The following is a 19497-nucleotide window of genomic DNA, read 5'->3' as shown; positions in this document are numbered from 1 at the left end:
TGGTTCCGCAGCATCACAAGAAGCGATTGTGAGGAATAGCCATTTTGTCACAATCATTTGATTCATTATTTCGTTATCTTCGACCTTTTGCTCCCGAAATCGAGAGACTTGTCCCTTCCGCCCCCCCTCGGTATAAAGAAAGGATTGTCTCTCAAGCATGGTCAAGGAAGCATGCTCCTTGCACATACGTGGCTGGGATGCAAGTTTCAATACGTAATGAATGATCCAATCATGAATGAGATATGTCATTCCGTGATGAATTATAGCAGTAATTACGCTTTAGCAGATAATGCATATATTATATATGTCATTATGCTTTTTGCTGGATCGAATTGACTTGATTTCTCTTCCCCTCAAACTCTTTCTTCCCCTCTCCCATATATTTGATTTCTTCCCCTCAAACTATATATATGTAATTACGATTTATTATATATGTAATTACGCTTTAGCAAACAACTACGATATCACTGGCACTTTATGAGTTGACCCATCCTTCCTTCGGGTCAATCCTTCGACAATTATATATGTAATTATGCCTTTCTTCCCCTCAAAGTAAGGTCAGGTTATAAACACTACGCCTTGGGTTCCTACTGACACTCTTATACCTCTGACCTTTGAACTATTAACGCCAGCCCCAACAGCCTATATCAGTGGTAACCTCTTACTCTTACCTCCTTGCGTGGGAATAGCCTTGATCCTATGCAGAACACCTATGACCTATGACCTATGATACCTATGATCAAACCTTAGGACCCTTACCTTAGGACTCTTGACTTCTGACCTTGAATCTTTAGACTCTTGACTTATATGTTAGCCATGAAGAGCGTTACCGATTCAATGGGGACAACTCTAGAGAGAGGTTTGACCCATAGATCTTTTCACCTAGAAGAAGAAGTGGGAAGGTTTCTACTTTCTATCGGTTATACCACCATCTTTCTCATTAGGCCGTGGGAACAAGGAGGAAGGGGATCATGGTGTTTCAGCGCTGTTGAATGGGAACCTTTTTCTCTCATTGGGCCTTGTGGCTACCTTGTTCTAGTTGTGCTTGTTAGGCCGAGAATACAACCTTCTTTTTGGTTCAATTTCCTCACCATATGACCTATACCACTTTATGAATGAATCTTAGTTGATACTACAATATACCTTATCAGGACGGCATGAAACAACCTTACCCTTACCTTGATTAGAACCTATTGCTTCAGGCAGGAAGACGAGGGAGGGGGGAGGCAGATATTCACCTTTTACTTACGTGCATGCTCTATTAACCTTTTTTGTTTACCAGACACACTTATGATCCACGCCAACGTTAATGAATGGAGGGCTACCTGCGCTTTGAAGGTCCCGGAGGGGCTTGCGCTTCTGAGGGCAAGGAAGTTTCACCGTTCCCAGGATAAGACAGACACATTGAAGGTCCCGGAGGGGCTTGCGCTTCTGAGGGCAAGGAAGTTTCACCGCTCCCAGGATAACACTTTGAAGGGAATGGGAACACGCGAAGGGGAATGTGATACCGCTTTGGAGGATTGTCCACCGCTCGAAGACCAATACTGACCTTTTAAGGGAAAGGAGAGGAAGCGAAAGCTGGCTCGACCACCGGGAGAGGTCCACGCATTCAAATAATGAATTTGAAGGGATCTTCAAACGCTCCCAGGATAAGACTTAGAAGGAGATGTTGAGGTGCACGCATTAACATTACTTACTTTATTATAACACAGAGATAGAACCACCCGCCGAAGAACCCAACACTAAGTGCCCGAAGCCGAACTACCGAGGAGCTACCTAAACCGCCTAAACTTCTCCATCGTAGCTAGAGTTTGTTTCTTCCCTCCATACAGACAGAAAGAGCTCAATGGCTTGCTCAATCCAATCTTGATCATCCTGGCTGGCTGGGCTGGCTTGCTTGCATATGGCCGGGTGGGGGAGAACATGGCTTGCTCTATTGCAGGATTTATTAGCGATTCATCTCTTTTTACGATATTCACTTTGACAATATCGAGGAACCATGTATCATTGAGTGGGATCAACAGGCCGTACAACTAAGTTTTAGTTACTTCTTTTTTCATTGCATAATTGCTTGCTTATCTTACTAGATTAGTGGGACGACTAGCTAGGATGGACGGTTAATTGCTAGCGAGCTGGGGCGGAGGTAGCCACTGGATGGATGGTTATGCTTGCTGGTGCGCCAAGGAGAGCGCTTATTAGCCATTTCTTTATTGGGACAAAACGCCCTAAGAGAGTTTGCAAGGCTTGACACCTTACTGAAGAACAACTCCACATACGACTGGATGGGATCTATGAAAACATGGCAAGGAGGAGTATGAGCATCCATAAGAGATGGATACCATTCTCCTTCAGATGATGGGCTCCCTGGAGTAATGGTAAATGCTTCTTCCTCTTATTTCATGCTATACAATGATGGAAACTACAGCTTGACCTGGGGTTATTCGAGTATGGGAAGTATTGCTTCTTGGATGCTGATACATGTAGAATGTGAATGCTGCTGCTCTGGGGCCATATCAATCTCCTCAAGTGCTTCATGCTTGGAAAGTATGTCTTCTACATTTAGACTACCGCTGTTAGAAAGGTCCAAATGCTCAAATAGAAAACTCCCTTCTCCTTCATATCCATCCAACTTACCACCAATATGAATAGGAGGATAACCAAGTTTTGAAGTTGCCAACAATGGATTCTCCTCTTGAATGAGAGATTAATTAGGAAATGAGACTTATTCTCCTTCTTGAGCAAAGCACTGATCCTCCTCCTCCTCACATTTCAAGTGAAAGACATGGTTATATGAGCACTGGAAATGGCTTTCATTAGAAGTCTTCATATGAGATTTATGACTTTATTGGTCTCTCCCTTCTTGGTCCCAATCATTCATCCCAATATGTTGAGAATGAGAAACTTATTGGTGTCGATCTCGTTCACTCAAACCAAGGGAAGGGGGAGGAAAGTCATGTGACATCATAGGCTTTCCATTATATGAAACGACTAATTAGCAGTAGTTCATAGTGAGACCCGTACACCCGTACTAATTGTCCTGTGCTTGGTCTTATCTCTATACCAGCTTAAACGTAATGTAAGTAAAAGCTTTGGGTTCTAAGCTTACTGATAGCTTCTTAGTTACTGATTTTCTATGCTGCTAACATATGGATTTGATAGGATGATTACTTACTGATTATCTGGATCGAAAAATGAAGCGCCACTTTCCTGAACCTAGAGAAGGGAAGGGAAAACGAAGCATCATTTTGGGTCATTTTGCACGGGCACAACCCATGATTACAGCTTTGATACCACCATAGAACAAGGGATCGGACCACCATGGAACAAGCCATTTCAGTAGGAAGGAGCAGGGCAGGGTAAACGGTACCACGGTGTCATTTCTGTTACCACGGAAAAAGGATGTAGCTCCTACGAATTCTGATGCTATTTTACTAAGTAAGAGCGGGGGAAGGGAGAAATTGAACTCAGGGAGGCCGGACCAAATCTCATGGATGGAGACGAGGCCTAAAAATGATATCCTTGTAGAGGCGATGTGTATCATCTTTTTATCCTGCGTGCTGTAAGGGCGCAATAATTCGATCATTTTGAACCCCTTTGAAGATCCTGCCCTGATAGAGGTTGGTATGACGGAGAAGGGAAATCGAATGGGGACTGGACGATAATTTACACGGGTTCACTACGGGCTCCCGTACCTTTTATAGTAGGGCCTTGCATCAATGAATATTTTACTATCCACCAATCTATTTAGTGGTAGTTAAGGAAGAGGTTTTCAATTCTCGATGCCAAATTATCAACCCGCGTATCCAATTGGAGACCTTGCCATCTGTCCGAGATTCAAGTCCGACCCCCATCTCATCAATCCTTCTTCCCGAACCGATTCAACCAATTCGATTCATAAGCAATAACCTCTCATACCATAAGCTACCCAACCCCTTCAACGACAACCCTTCCCTTCATGGCAATCAAATTTGGTTTTCTCCTCGGGCTAGATAGAAGGACCCGGAGGGCGCTTTCCTGTAATCAGGGAAGGGCTTTCCTATTCTTTTATGTGCACCTTGTCAATCAATGCAACCACCCTCTATGGCCAGCTTCTGAAAACCTATTGCCACGGTATCGTGAACTTTGAGACGTTAAGTGGAAGAGCGACCTAGGCCTTGAACCTTTGCTTCCCCTAGAGTCGTTAGTGTGATCTACGCCTGCTTCAATAGCTTCCTATACGAGCATCAGTGGCGATCATATGGGGATTCGATCCAACTGCAGGTGATCTGTAGGCTACCTTTTTTTCGGGCGGGCTTGGCCATGTCTCCCGATCAATCTCAGTACATATGGCATATAAGACGGTTTAAAATATCGAGATCGATAGGGAGCCGCCTAAACAGGATATAGATAGAGTTCTACCTCAATTGATCGATTGAGAGTGACCGACCCACTACCCCAAAAAGGAAGGGAAGAAGGCCCTGAAAGGTCCTGAACTAGCTCTGCTCTTTGAGGGGAAGAAAGAAATATAGGGTTATCCCAACCCAGAAGACCTTGACTGTATCAAATTTGATCAAATAGGCTATAACAATGTGTAAGGGCCTATTTGCTATAGCAATATGACTTATGTCACGTGTAAGGGCCCATGACTTATTACTTTTCACCCGGCCCATTGGGTTATAGCTTTAGGTGCCGTTGTTGGCTCTGCTCTTACAACCCAAGCAAGCTTATTTCCCTTGTCCTTGCCTCTGCTTATGGGTCTTTCTCTTTAGCTTATATCGAGCCGAAGCCTTCCCTTCTAATGTTCAAGAACCTTCTTTCTGTGGATGGGGGGGTGGCAAGGGGAAAACCTTTCTTTCTTTCCTTGCACTAGGAAGCGCAAGCCCCTCCGGGACCTTGCTTTCATTCATTAGTTTGCCTTTTATTACCCTTTCCGATTTCATTGATCATTGTATCTATTGGAGGGATTCTTGATCGGGAGATGACTGGGGTATCGATTCGGGCGGGGCATAGTGTATCTATCAGGTAATGACTGGCAGGGGCCGGTGCAGGAGTAGGCGATCGGTATAGCTAGACTCATGCCTAAAACCTCACTAATAAATACTACATTTGTTTGAAAGAAAGAGGCCCGGTAGGGTGAGCCTGCCGAACTCTCGACTATAAGGAGAGGGACTCACTATTCCGATGGTGAGGAGAAAAATACGTGTCAATTCCTCCTATCCGAGGAGACTCCGAAGTGATAGTGAGTATAGATATTTCTTCCCTGTAGTGGTGTAAAACTATACTAGTTATTTCCGTAAGAGCTCTACTACACTTGCCTTTAGTCCAAGTAGGACGTCTCGATGCGATTCTACAGTTCCTACATAGATTATAAGTTATTAGGTCCTACTTGGACTAACCTTAGTGACTTATTTGAGAGGGGCCACCCAATAAGCATCAAGGAATAAAAACCTCCGCCTCAGGGGATTGGGGTGGGTGGGTAAATAGTGGTCGAGCCTGCTTGCGCATCCTCTCCCTTTTCAAGAGACTAGTTCCTTCCTTGCCCTCCTCACCCTTGATGGGTGAGCAATAAAGAACCTATTGTCGAGCAAGCCATCCTTCCTCACCCATATGAATGAGTGAGCAATCCTCTCCTTATCAGTCGAGCCCCCTGTCAGGTCCTTGCACTAGGAAGCGCAAGCCCCTCCGGGACCTTTCAATTTACTTATTGGGTGGGGGGGCTTATGGTCGAGCGGCCTTACGACACCTTGTTTTCGCAATAGCAGCAGGCAGTCAATGGGTGGGTGCGCTTCGCCTCCTGCCAGTGATAGGGCCATTGGTTCTACCACTTCATAATAAATGAGTGAGTATCCTCCCTTGGGACCGGAATGATTATCCCTGTCCGATGGGTCTACATTCATCCCTGGATGTCGTCGGGTACTTTTCACTTCCCCACCATTCTTGTCACCGTCACCTGCAATCCGCGCAGGTGTGTCCGCACCCCCTGGAGTGGACGGGAAAGTCTTTATCGGAGCAACCCTCCCTGGTTCCAGACCCAGGAGTGCACTTCCCCGTATGAGCATTCGGTACATGCATAGGTGGAAGAGTTACAAGGTCACCACTACTTGGGATCTCCCCCCTAATCTTAGATTGGTCGTCCGAGGGTTCGCCTTCATTGATGTGCTTACACACTAGGCTACCCTTCTCCGAAAGCTTCGCGGGACCACCTACCACTAGTCTTCTCCGGATCGCCCGGAGGGGTTTACTGCAAAAAAAGGTCCTGGTTCTTCTTTTCGCTAGCTCTGCGAAGCAACCCTTGAGGGAATCAATCTAGGGCCAGCACAGTCAAGATACTATTTTCTTCCCCTCAAACTGAAAGGTTCTGATTTAGCGTAAGACCAGCTGGCACAGGACCTTACCTGCCTTACTGCTCCTAGGTTGACCGGCGCAGTCAGGACCAACCCAGTAAGGCCGGCCTTTCAGGACCGGATAAGGCCGGGGACCTTACCTACTCCAGGATTTACCCCAGACCAAGATTCCCAGAATCAAATAATATATCCTTCCTTTAAAGGCCTGCCTTATTGTCTGAAGTATTGATCTGAAAAGATGACTTCTTCATTCGTTAGATAAGGGTTAATGTGGTCGAGCCTGCTGTAGCATCCTCTCCTTATCAGTCGAGCCGATGGCGGCTGTTAAACACACATGGATAGCAAGACAATAGGAAAGATAAATCATTCAGTGCATTTTTTATTAACAGGAGATGTACATTTATAATACAATGTTGTGACTCTTGGGATTCAGATCCCAAGGTCTCTTGGACTGCTTTGTCCATTCAACTTCCACGCTAACCCATTAGGATTAGGTGTCCAACATTCCCCCCCTTAATCCAAAGGGTTATGTATGAGTCCAAGAAGAGAGCTGTAATACAAAATGTGCAAAAGATGCATGGCAACACTAGGCTGAATGTGCTCTATGAAATGTTGGTATAAAAGGGCGGTGGTTTAAGGATGACCACCAACACTGGAACGCTTAGTGCAGTTCCTGGAACTCTTCCAAAACTAGCAAGAAACTGAAGTTTTCTGCTAGAGGAAGTGATCCTATTGTTTTAAAGAGGGAAACCTTCAACCATAAAAGGGAGGTCTCACCCCGCATAAAAGGTAAAACTTCAACATGAAAAGGGAAGTCTCAACCTGTGATGGTTTAAGGATAACCAACAACTCTGGAATGCTTAATGCAATTCCTTGAACTCTTCCAAAACTGGCAAGAAGCTGGAGTCTTCTGCTAGAGGAAGTGTTCTTAATCTGTGATGGTTTAAGGATGACCAACAACTCTGTAATTCCTGGAACTCTTCCAAAACTGGCAAGAAGCTGAAGTCTTCTGCTAGAGGAAGTGTGCCAGATTGCCAACTGAAGGCATGTTCACGCATCTTTGTCTCTGGCTACAACTCTGAAACTGGTGTGGCAGGTTGTGTCTCAGGCTCGTTTGATGTGAATTTGAAGCTTGTAGATGACCATCATTTCCCCCCTTGTCAGGTACAAGGTGAGAAGATGGAGAAAACTCAACTGCAAGACTGTTCAATATTCTGGAACAAGTTCTAACATGTGTTTGGAATATCTTCTTGGCTGTTGATGCCCATTGCCAAGAAGCGATCCATCCAAGATGAATCTTTGTTCTTGCAGGACGTTTTTTTTTGAAGCATCTGTGTGAAGAATGGCTGGTTTTATGACAGTGCTTATATGGATGAAGATCAAAACAGTGATCTTTCAGATGGCCAACTCGGTCACAGTGTTGGCATTTCACGATCTGTTGTTTTTGTTGTTGTTGTTGCTGTGGAAGAGGGGCAGAATCTGGAACAGCTGAAGCTGAACTGTCATGAGGAGCAGGTGAATTGTCATAAATGAATCCAGCACTCTGAAACTAAATGGGCTTGGCATAGTCTGGAATATGAAAGGACAAGTCCTTGTCATATCCAAGACTAGTTCTGTGCTTGTTGTGGACAAGCTGTTCCCAAGGTCTGATGATGGGCTTGGGAAGTGCAGTCTTGGTTTCTGCATCTGCATGTACAACTGCTGCTTTATTGGATTCTAAATCTGAACCAGCTGTAACATTATTGACTTGCTGTTTATGGGATGCAGTCTCAATGTTCTGAACAGAAACATGTTTAGAATGATGACTCCTCTGTTTTAATTCTTCTTGCTGAAGCTGAGATTCAAGTTGTAAAAAATCAATCTTTTCATGTACATCTTGTAAACAACTATGAATATCGGTGAGAAAATCCTTGCTGATTTTGACTGTAACATCCATAGTAGAGAGTATTAGATTGTTCACTAACTCTAATATTGCACCGATTGGAGCCATTTCTAACCTCAAAATAATAAAACAATGAGGAAAAGATGGACACCAAATAAACTTATGGCAACAACTTCAAATCAGCTTGCAATAGATTCAACATACAGAGAATGGTGATATCCAGAAAACAAACTCCTCATTCAAGAAATGAATTTTCTTCAATTCACCTGAGAATTTAACTTCCAACAAAGCATGCTCCACTCTTCAGCAGGATCCAACTACATTCACAAAACGCATCATCACTAGTTCCTGCCTCTCAAGTATTTTGTTACAAGGTACAACTGTTCAAGGACAGGCAGTCTAGCTGAATGTTTTAATAATTATAAGATTCCCAACTGTACAATTACCACCATAAATTTGAACTGAATGCTGTTCTTACTTTCAAGTTCTGACAAAAATCACTCTTAAGAAATATCTATGCCCACACTACTCCCAGTGCTCACAAACTAAATCCTGTGTACAAGAATACTCTCCAGCAAGTGTATGAAAGCCTCCTCATTGGCACGTGCAAAGAATTTATTCAAACAAGATGGTCAAAGTCATTGATATCTTAGAATTGAAGAACATGAGGATTAACCCAGTCTTTATTACCATCGATCCCTTGCGTGATACTCCTTCACAATTGCGTGCATATCTCAAAGAATTTCATGCAAAAATAATGGGGTTGACTGGACCTGTAAATGCAGTAAGGCAGGTAGCCCAATTGTACCGTGTTTATTTAAAAAAAAAACTGATGAAGAAGGATCGGATTACCTTATTGACTGTTCACATAATATGTACTTGAAGGATCCTAACATGGAATTTGTGAGAATGTTTGGGCTGGAGTATAATGCAGAGCAATTGACTGATGCTATAGCTTATGAACTTATATTTCTAATGACATAATGCGCGTGCGCAAGGAATAATGGATTGAGTAATCAAACACATATAAGACATGGGCAGATTTCTGCTGAGTAGAATTGTGATGGTATCAGAGCCAAACGTTTCTATTCTCGTTACCCCTTCAAGGGCTTTTCCAACCTCCATTCCCACTCTTTATCCACCTCGCAAAGCCTCTTGGGATATGGACACACACCCAATCCCATCGGAGCAATGCATCGTTACAGGAACTGCTTAAGTTTACCGGTTTTGTATTTGAATAGTCATGTCTTCAAATATACAACATCATCAAATTGCATTAAGTTTACCGGTTTTGCATTTGAATAGTCATGTCTTCAAATATACAACATCATCAAATTCCAAAAAGAATGGAACTGAAACTAACCGTCACTTACTGCAGAATGGCTTGACATCAAGGCCATTGGCATTCAGGCTCGGCATTGTTCCAACAACATTGTTGGTACTTATCAGTGCAGGCCTTCTGTTACACTACAATGATGAAAGGAGGGCTATACCTAAAGCCTCACAACAAGGTTCTGCAAATATTACCAGTAAACCTTCCATTGGAGGTCCTTTCACGCTAACAGATTGTGACGGGAAGCCTATTACAGATCGTGAATTTCTTGGGGATTGGACCTTGATATATTTTGGGTACACGTCCTCTCCTGATACTGATCCAGAGGAACTTCAAAAGATGGCCAAAGCTTCTTCTATAATGGTTCATCCGATGAGCTCTGTACACCCAAGGATGCCTCCTGTAGTAATTGCACTTCGTATCCCGACTCTTGTCTTTCGTGTAACGCCACAAACATTCTTCAATATATATCTGTAATACTCTTTTACAATGATTGTTATACAATCAATTCAATCCTGCTCTCATTTCCAAGGGGTTCGTTCAATTCCCGTCCGAAGAAACAGGCTTGGAAGCAAGTGAAATGCATCATAGTGGTTGAACGCTTTCAAGTCGTTGATTCATCTAGTAGAAGATATAGAGAGATTGACAATATAATTGACATCTCCAGCGAGGAATGTACTCAGTTATGACAAGAATGTGCCCAGAAATCTATACGCTCAGTTAAAATGACAGGGCCAATGGGCAGCGTTAGAATGTTGATACCATTCGACAGCGTTACCAAACACATTCAAACGCATATACCAGAAGTCAGTTCAATACCATATACAAAACAGGTGTATACCAAAAAACGCAGAGCCCATTCAACGTTCAATAGACCATTCAATGAACCAAACGATGATTCCACTGGACAGTGTTACGCATACCATTCAATATCAATTCATAACGCATTCAACAGGAGCATTCAACTTCATAACGTATTCAAACTTGAATCATAAGCATACCATTGGCATACCAGGAGCTGGACCTTCATCGATGGTGGCATGTCAGCCTCAGCGCTAAAACTGGAAACGACACTGCTATGATTTAATATACAGCAGCGTTCAACCAACCCTCATCAGCATGTCAGGCCAGTGCCACGCAGATTCATCATACACCATTCAGCATTGTCAGTCATGAACCAGCGCTATTCATGAAGAAATTTAACGTACAGTGTTTATGAGGCAGTGCTGGAATAAGGCAAAGGCAGATTATTTCAGATCTGAGCACAGAATAATCAATGGAGGCGCAGGTGCAAAAAGCGCCCTTTTTGAAACGTTTATGACAGTTGGAGATCTGAACAGTCAGACAGAGGGGCAGCAAATTTTATGGACAACAGACACCAGCAGCAGTATAAACAGAGTGCAGCTAAAATTTAGCAGACCTCATGAGAAAATATTCATGAATTTCATGGCAAAAATAAACTGCGTAGAAAGGCCATAAAACAAATGGCTCAAATTAATTATGCAGGGCAGGAATACGCCTGCTCTGATACCATGTTAAACACACATGGATAGCAAGACAATAGGAAAGATAAATCATTCAGTGCATTTTTTATTAACACGAGATGTACATTTATAATACAATGTTGTGACTCTTGGGATTCAGATCCCAAGGTCTCTTGGACTACTTTGTCCATTCAACTTCCACGCTAACCCATTAGGATTAGGTGTCCAACAGCGGCCTTATTAGTCGAGCGTGCTACGCACCCTGACGGACCTTATGGTCGAGCAACTAAAGTTTCAATTTACTTATTGGCTCCCCCAAATAAGTAAAAAAAACAGTCGAGCCGATGGCGGCCAGTCGAGCATGCTTACGCATCCTGCCGGTGATGGCAGCCTTATCAGTCGAGCCTGCTGTAGCATCCTTATGGTCGAGCGACTACGTTCCTTATGGTCTTTAGGCCTTACGGCACCTTGATTTATTCCCCTCAAAGAGCTATGCTCAGTCAGATAAGGCCTGGGGACGCTGGCTCCCGCAGGCAGAGACCCAACGAATGTCAGATGCAAAGCTCCGCACCTCATTAAGATCATATTGGCATACTCCCCTAGAAAAGAAGGAGCAGACCCCATCGAAGACTAGAGTAGGGTACAACAAGGCCATTTCCGTCCACCTTCTCACAGAGCCGTACGTGGACGTTACCGCTCATACAGCTTCCAGCCGGCAGTCAGCCCCTACAATAAATAAAGAAATGTGTGTGTGAATGAATCGATGAAAAATCAATCGAAGAGTGACATGAATTTGGTTCTTCAGTAGTAGCATGGGAGGAGCATCCCTGTCACAAAAAAGGAGTAGGTAGAAGGGAGCTTCGTGACATCCGTCCGTGATTGATCCGGATAGCTCAATTTTGCTTGCTAATAATAACGAATCAAACAGGGGCTAATGCTAGTGCCAGTGCTAGTGCCAATGCCAATAACTCAGCTCAGTTTTGTGGGGAAATATCGATCGAAAGTTAGCTTACTTACCGGGTGAAATTGAGGTAGGTTCGGGAATAGATTTCAGGCAGGCGGTAAGGTCCTGCCCTTCTTTAGAAGGGAAAGGTACTATGATTTATTCCCCCCAAAGAGTGAGAAGGGTTGGGTTGGTCCTTTCAGGCAGTAAGGTCCTGAAAGGTGAAAGGTAAGGAGAACCTTACCTATATTTATTACTACCCATTCTCTATTAGTCGTAAAGGGGGACTAAGCTGATCAGAGCTAACTCAGGACCAGTCAGTAATGACTCGTATCATTTCGGTAACTAGATATAGAGTGGATAAGTAAATGATTGACAGAATAGGTACGGGAATGATTTCATCATGATAGAAATATCACTTTTCATGGCCAAAAGAGGATATTTGGAGGATGCGTTAGCAGGCTCGACCAAATTCCAGAGGATGCGTAAGCATGCTCGACTAACAGGAGAGGATGCCCCCGGCAGGGTGAGGTAACGAACGCTCGACTAATAAGGACCCTTTAGGGGGCTCACTATTCATATGGTGAGGAGAGGGCTCGACCGTCGAGAGGGAGAGGAAGAAAGGTACGAAGTTGCTTTCCCGCTGAGGGGAAGGAAGATGGAAAGATCTAACGGGAACCCTATGAACCCTTATTATATACGTAATTACGTATAATAAAGTCAGAGATAAGACAAAAAATGTTGCTATTATATATGTAATTACGCTCTCAAATCCAGTCATTCATTATATATGTCATTACGTAATGAAGGATATATGTCCCTTTCATTCATGATCCAATCATGAATGAGATATGTGTGTCCGTCATTCTTTATATATGTCATTATGCCTTAGCAAATTATGCCTTAGCAGACAACGCATATATTATATATGTCATTATGCATGGTCACTTTAGCCAACCTTCTAGCAGCAGTAACTGATCCTAAGAGAGAGCTCTTTTGCTAGCTGTTAATGGGTCCGTCATATTATATATGCTTAAGTGGTCACTCATTTTCATTGATCACAGTATGTGTAGGGGGAGGGGTAATCTTGGTTAGCAAGACATAGCTCGACGAATACGGGAATTTGTGTATATGTTTCCAGCCAAGTCAAGTAGGTAAGTGAGGCCTTACCTAGAGAGATAGATCTTTCCTTACCTTATCCTTCCTTATCTTATAGCCTTACCTTACTTATAGGGCCTTTAGGACCTTATAGAATAGATAGACCTTAAAGGTTAGGACCTTACCTTAAGACCTTACTTTCAACCTTCTTTATAGGATAGAACAGGACCGTAGCTGTTCTTAGCTGTTCAATGATGTTTGCCGAGGTACGTTTGCCAAGTGACTTGGTCCTATATGTGTCTGGAATAGTGCTTATCGCCGAGCTCAATTCTAAAGGTCAGAGTTTCTTATTGCCGATCTTAACCTTTTATAAGAAACAAAGCAATCTATTCTAGGTAATTGGGGATAGCTTAAACCATGAAAAGATTAGCATCTGGAAGATGATCATCCACTACTCCACCTGTCTCCCTGCCTTTGTGATAACGTTACCTTACCTGCCTTACTATGAATGGTAAACCGTACAGTCTGGCTGGATGCGCTGAACCTGATATTTTGAGTTAGGGCCCCAACCCGGGCCTTACTGTAACGAATAAACACTGCCTTAGTTCGCACGATCGATAAGGAATAAGGAGAGACAGGCCTTAGAACGGTAAGACCAGGAACCTCTACTAGATTTCTTCCCCTCAAAGAGCTAGAAGGGAGGGTTGGTTATCCCTCTCCCCCTGGTCGAGAGTTCGCTTACTCACCCTCATATTTCTTCCCCTCAAAGAGAAGCCCCAGGAAAGTATTTGAATGGCCCTTAATTGATAGTCATGTTTTCAAATTCTCTATATACGAGATTCTGGTACGATCCATTATGAGAGCGGAGATCCCATACGATGCTAAAGCGTAATTACATATATAAAGAATGACCAGCAGCACCCTAGACTTACTTTCTTTCCTGGCATTTTTCCAGGTTCTATCTTCATGAACCAAGACTTCCTTGGCTATCTCCTGCGTCTCCTCGGCAAACTCACTCGACTTGGATAAGGCTTGGGATCAGAAGAGTTAGACAAGCTCATGAGAGCTTGCGTAACGAATTCGCACTCCTCGGGCTTTTTGACCCCCGGCCATGAGTTGCTCAACGCTTCTGAGCAAAGCTGCTTCATTCCGTTCCGCTTGCCCGGAATGGGAGATTCTCCTCTCCCTTATGGTCGAGCCCCTGCCGGTCCTCGAGTCAACTATTTTTAGCTCCGCGGATGGCGGCGAGCCCCCGTCAATAGGGGGCTTTTTCAGATCCAGGTAAATGGGGGGGATGATCCAGAGGGGGATTATGAATATAAATGCCTGAATATCTTCCCGGAGCAGCCCCCCCCCTACCGACGAATCTGGAAGAGGGGCCGGCCCCGTAGTTGCCGTCTCTCTCTCGGGAAGATATATGAGCGGCTCCAAGGACCCGAAGGTGTCCGAGGATATCTCCAAACCAGATACGGGGGGTTGGCATAGAGCCAACCGGAAGCCCACGCCGTTTCCAAGGATTTGAAAGATAACCCATGTGATGAATAACTTCAATAATCAATCCAAAAAAATGGGATTTCCTCTCCTCTCCCTCTTGGTCGAGCACCTAAAGGTGATGGCGGCCTTAACAGTCGAGCCTTCTTACGCGTCCTTAACAGTCGAGCCCCTGCCGGTCCTCACCCATCGGAATGAGTGAGTCGATGGCGGCCTTATAGTCGAGCGTTCGTTCCTCTCCTGTTAGTCGAGTCACTAACGTACCTCTCCCTTACGGTCGAGTCACTAACGTACCTCTCCCTTACGGTCGAGTCACTAACGTACCTCTCCCTTACGGTCGAGTCCCTAAAGGGTCCTGTTAGTCGAGTCACTTAACGTACCTCTCCCATAGGTCGAGAGTTCGACAGGGTCACGATGGCGGCCTTAACAGTCGAGCCCCTCTTCTTAACAGTCGAGCGTGCTTACGCACCCTGTCGGTCCTCACCCTACCGGGCCTCTCCTTATCAGTCAAGCCGATGGCGGCCTTGACAGTCGAGTGTGCTTACGCACCCTGTCGGTCCTCTCTTTTGGGGCCCCTCCCCCCCCGAGAGAGTTGCTCATCTTAGTTACTTATTTGAGAGGGGCCACGTTACCTCTCCCATAGGTCGAGAGTTTGACAGGCTCACGATGGCGGCCTTAGCAGTCGAGCCCCTCTTCTTAACAGTCGAGCGTGCTTACGCACCCTGTCGGTCCTCACCCTGCCGGTCCTTGATGCTTATTGGGTGGTGGGCATCGGAATGAGTGAGTGACCCCTATAAAGGAGTAGGGGCGATGGCGGCCTTGACAGTCGAGTGTGCTAACGCACCCTCACCATATGAATAGTGAGTGACTCCATCCCTCTCCGTGACAGTCGAGTGTGCTAACGCACCCTTTAGGGGGCTCGACTGATAAGGAGAGGAGAGGACCCTCACCATATGAATAGTGAGTGACTCCGTCGATGGCGGCCTTGACAGTCGAGTGTGCTAACGCACCCTTTAGGGGGCTCGACTGATAAGGATGCATAAGCAGGCTCGACTGATAAGGAGAGGACCTTTAGGTACTCGACCCCAAGGGAGAGGATGCGTAAGCAGGCTCGACTGTTAAGGACCGGAGGCGCTCGACCATAGGACCTTTAGGTACTCGACCATAAGGGAGAGGGAGAGAACCCTTTAGGGGGCTCGACTGATAAGGAGAGGAGAGGACCCTTTAGGGGGCTCGACTAATAAGGATGCGTAAGCAGGCTCGACTGATAAGGAGAGGACCTTTAGGTACTCGACCCCAAGGGAGAGGATGCGTAAGCAGGCTCGACTGTTAAGGACCGGAGGCGCTCGACCATAGGAACTTTAGGTACTCGACCATAAGGGAGAGGGAGAGGACCCTTTAGGGGGCTCGACTGATAAGGAGAGGAGAGGACCCTTTAGGGTGCTCGACCATAAGGACCTTTAGGTGCTCGACCAAGAGGAAGAGGATGCATAAGCAGGCTCGACTGTTAAGGACCGGAGGCGCTCGACCATAGGACCTTTAGGTACTCGACCATAAGGGAGAGGGAGAGGACCCTTTAGGGGGCTCGACTGAGAAGGAGAGGAGAGGACCTTTAGGTGCTCGACTGTTAAGGATGCGTAAGCAGGCTCGACCATAGGGAGAGGACCTTTAGGTACTCGACCATAAGGGAGAGGAGAGGGAGAGGAGAGGAGAGGATGCGTAAGCAGGCTCGACCATAGGGAGAGGACCTTTAGGTACTCGACCATAAGGGAGAGGAGAGGGAGAGGAGAGGGAGAGGATGCGTAAGCAGGCTCGACTGTTAAGGCCGCCATCGAGAGGAGATAAATATGTGAAAACCTCCGCCAAAGCATATATTATATATGTCATTATGCAATCGAGATCTCGAACTAAATGACCTATCTCGAAGGATAGCCTTCCCGCAGATGTAGAGGGCAACCTTGCCCTCAGAAGCGCAAGCCCTCCGGACCTTGAACTGCGTTACCAAGAGGGTGATCTGAAAGGTATAACCTTCCCCTCGCCAGTAGAACCTTGCGGAATTCACCTTGCCCGGTCGCACGCAAATGCCCTTTGAAACCGTTCTGGGCATTTAAGCCGTTCCCAATAGCCGGTACTTGAGGCTAGTTCTTGGGTTGGTGAACATCTATTGCTGTCTGGTTGATAGGCCCAGATCTCAGCTCGCAACTTTCTGCGGCTTCTAGTAGTGTGGCGGCCATTCTGCCCACGGGCATAACATTGATTTTTATTATACTTGTGGCCTTTACTTCACTGTTACCAACCGCTCCGCTCCTCACCTTTAGGATTTGATTCTTTATACCCTGACCAAACTTGCCTTGAGGTTCATTAACTTTGAATAGGCTTCGCTCACCGCTGCGCGCCTGCTGCCACTTGTCTTATTGGATGGAAGGAATCACCTTAAATGCTGGTACGAAGTCGATTTGGCTTTATGAAAATGAAGTTTGAGAACCCGCCAATATGCCCCAAACTTTGAGCGATAGGAATGGGGACGGGCTTCACATAGAGCTGTTGGACGGGACGGGCGTTCGAAACAACCACTTGCTGGAGTCATGCGGGCGGGTAGGCACTATTGAGATTGTTGGGGGGGACAGGCTTCACCGGATACAATTTCTTAATTAAGACAGTACCCTACAACCCCAGCTTATAAGTGCTTTCAGAATCCAACTACTTCACCACACGCTCTGATTTCTTGCTTGGAGGGAAGGACCTGCTTATGCCTACTAGATTAATGGAAGTCTTACAGCTACCTCCTTTTGGATCGATCGAAACCACCCAACCTGGGTGTCTACCCCCAACTTGGTGCCTTAATATGGGAATCTTATCACTTTGTGCCCCTTTCTGCACCTTCCTTAGAGTAAGGAATCACCTGACGTGCTGGAAATAAGCTATTTGGCTAAATAAAAACAAAGAGTTCAATACCCTGGTGGAATATTACATATTGGGTCCCCGACAAACACAATTGTTCTTTATCAAAAGCGTGTTTGGGAAGGACCGAAGGCGCTCTCCTGAGGTACGAGGGGAGGTTTTTGATATCGACCAGAATCGACCCACTATACCACGATACAGACCCTTACAGGAAGGAGGGAGGACGAGCTTTTATGCATGCTTCGCACCTCACGCTAGGACCTGGTTCAGCTGGCCTAGAAATGACACAGGAAAGGAACAACCAGTATTGGATTGGATCGTCACAACTGCCCGAATTATTAACTACTGCCAGCTTTCACTTCAGAGATGAAATGGGAGTAAGCACTTTGAGCATTGCTAGGAACGCCAGTTGCTTACTTGCCTAAACTTTGAGAATGACTCATGGGCTTGCTTCACTCGGGTGGGTAGGCAAACATTGGCTACCCTATGCCTACTTGAATACTTCATTCAGTTGGAGGACCTACTGCTACCACCTATTTACTAACTATAGATACTGCCATTTACCCAATGATATGATGTCCTAAACTTAGAGCGTTGTACGGGCGTTCCACAGCACTTGCTTCAATATTCTTACTTCGGGGACCACTATTACCTATTCTTCCGGCCGAGCCTTGCCTAGGAGATTGAGGAATTTGACCCACTGGCTAGGAAGGAAGAGCCCTACTTACCCTTTTAGTGCACGCTATCAACCAAGGTTTCCCTAATCATTAGGATCCTTAGGAATAGGAAAGGGAAGTAGCAACAGCAGTGGAAGTGGTTCACTACAACTTAGTGGTAGTCAAAGCAGTGGTAGTTCAGCCAGAACCCTAGGACCTATAGTACAACCTGGGCATGCAGGATTTCTTTTCATAGGTTCTCTATCAGTTAGTATGGTGGGAACAACTGGAGGTTCCTTTACCCATTATCCATAGTTTTGGGGTAGAGGAGATGACGATGTCGAGCAACATTGGTACCTGTGCGAGGCCATCTGGAGGTCAGGAGCGACCCTAGACGCTTCTAAGCTAGTGGAATTCCAGACAACTCTGAGAGGCAGATCTCTCAGGTGGTACATGAAGTTCGTGGACCCTCTAGCGAGGGGGTAGGCTCCTATCTTGGTAGAAATCAGAAAGCTATTTCTTGCAGAGTTTCAGTTGCCTCAGTTAGAGCAACAAGGTATTACAGATATTAGATATATCAAGCAGAGAGACGTAGAAACTGCTTGGGAATATATGCAGAGATTCAAGGATGCGTTGGGTAAGCTAACCAACCATCTTCATGAATCACACCAGAGAGAGTGGTACATCCAGGGACTGCTGCCACTGACTAAAAGACCACTCATGTAACAGAAGATTTCCTCCATTACTGATGCACTGGAACGGGCTATGAAGATAGAGTCCATGGCAGGGTACCCAAGCACTATGAGGGTTGCGGAATAGAGAGGAGGAACAGAACTATCCCATCCATGTACAGAGTCATCTCGCTACCCTCAATGAAAGAATCCAAGAGCTGGCCATCTCAAAGGTGGGTAAGCCTCAGGTTTGGTGTACAGGGTGCCATATGGAAGGTCACCATATCTTAGAATGTCCCAGGTTTAGAGGAGCAGGACCCTCCAATCTCCCGATTGAACCTCCCCCTGTGAGGCCTACCGGTGGAGTTGCACAAGTCGCTACCTCAACACCGTTCCATGGACCTGTCCAGTACCATGCATTTCCCAACAACCAGGCATTGCTGACTAATGAATATTATGAGATCTTCAGAACTCATGGGCACCCTCCTAGGCACTGCCCTATTTTGCAAAAGTACTCTTCTGCAACTAATACTCTCTATTGTGAATTCTGTGGGTCATCTACCCATGCATGGTACAGAAAGATGTCGGGCTCTGGATGCCCTTGCAGATAGATTGGACCGAACAACATTTCGGGTGGCGGAAGGAAAGGATCTCAGGGATACGGGGCAGGCTGTGGGAGAGGTGGAGGTGGTTTCTGGGGAGGACGAACTGGCGG

At 45.5% G+C, this 19497-nt stretch overlaps 1 pseudogene; it reads left to right on the top strand.

The window, feature by feature from the left end:
• The first annotated feature begins 5882 nt into the window (after positions 1-5882).
• LOC149139327 (uncharacterized) lies at positions 5883-11761 on the top strand (annotated as a pseudogene).
• Positions 11762-19497: the final 7736 nt, after the last annotated feature.

The sequence above is a fragment of the Pinus tabuliformis genome, chromosome X, assembly GCF_031772625.1.
Source record: "Pinus tabuliformis cultivar Carrire ecotype Pingquan chromosome X, CPIR1, whole genome shotgun sequence".
In the NCBI taxonomy this organism is placed as follows: Eukaryota; Viridiplantae; Streptophyta; class Pinopsida; order Pinales; family Pinaceae; genus Pinus; species Pinus tabuliformis.
The sequence above is the reverse complement of the archived record's forward strand: the minus strand, read 5'-3'. Positions and strand labels throughout refer to the sequence as shown.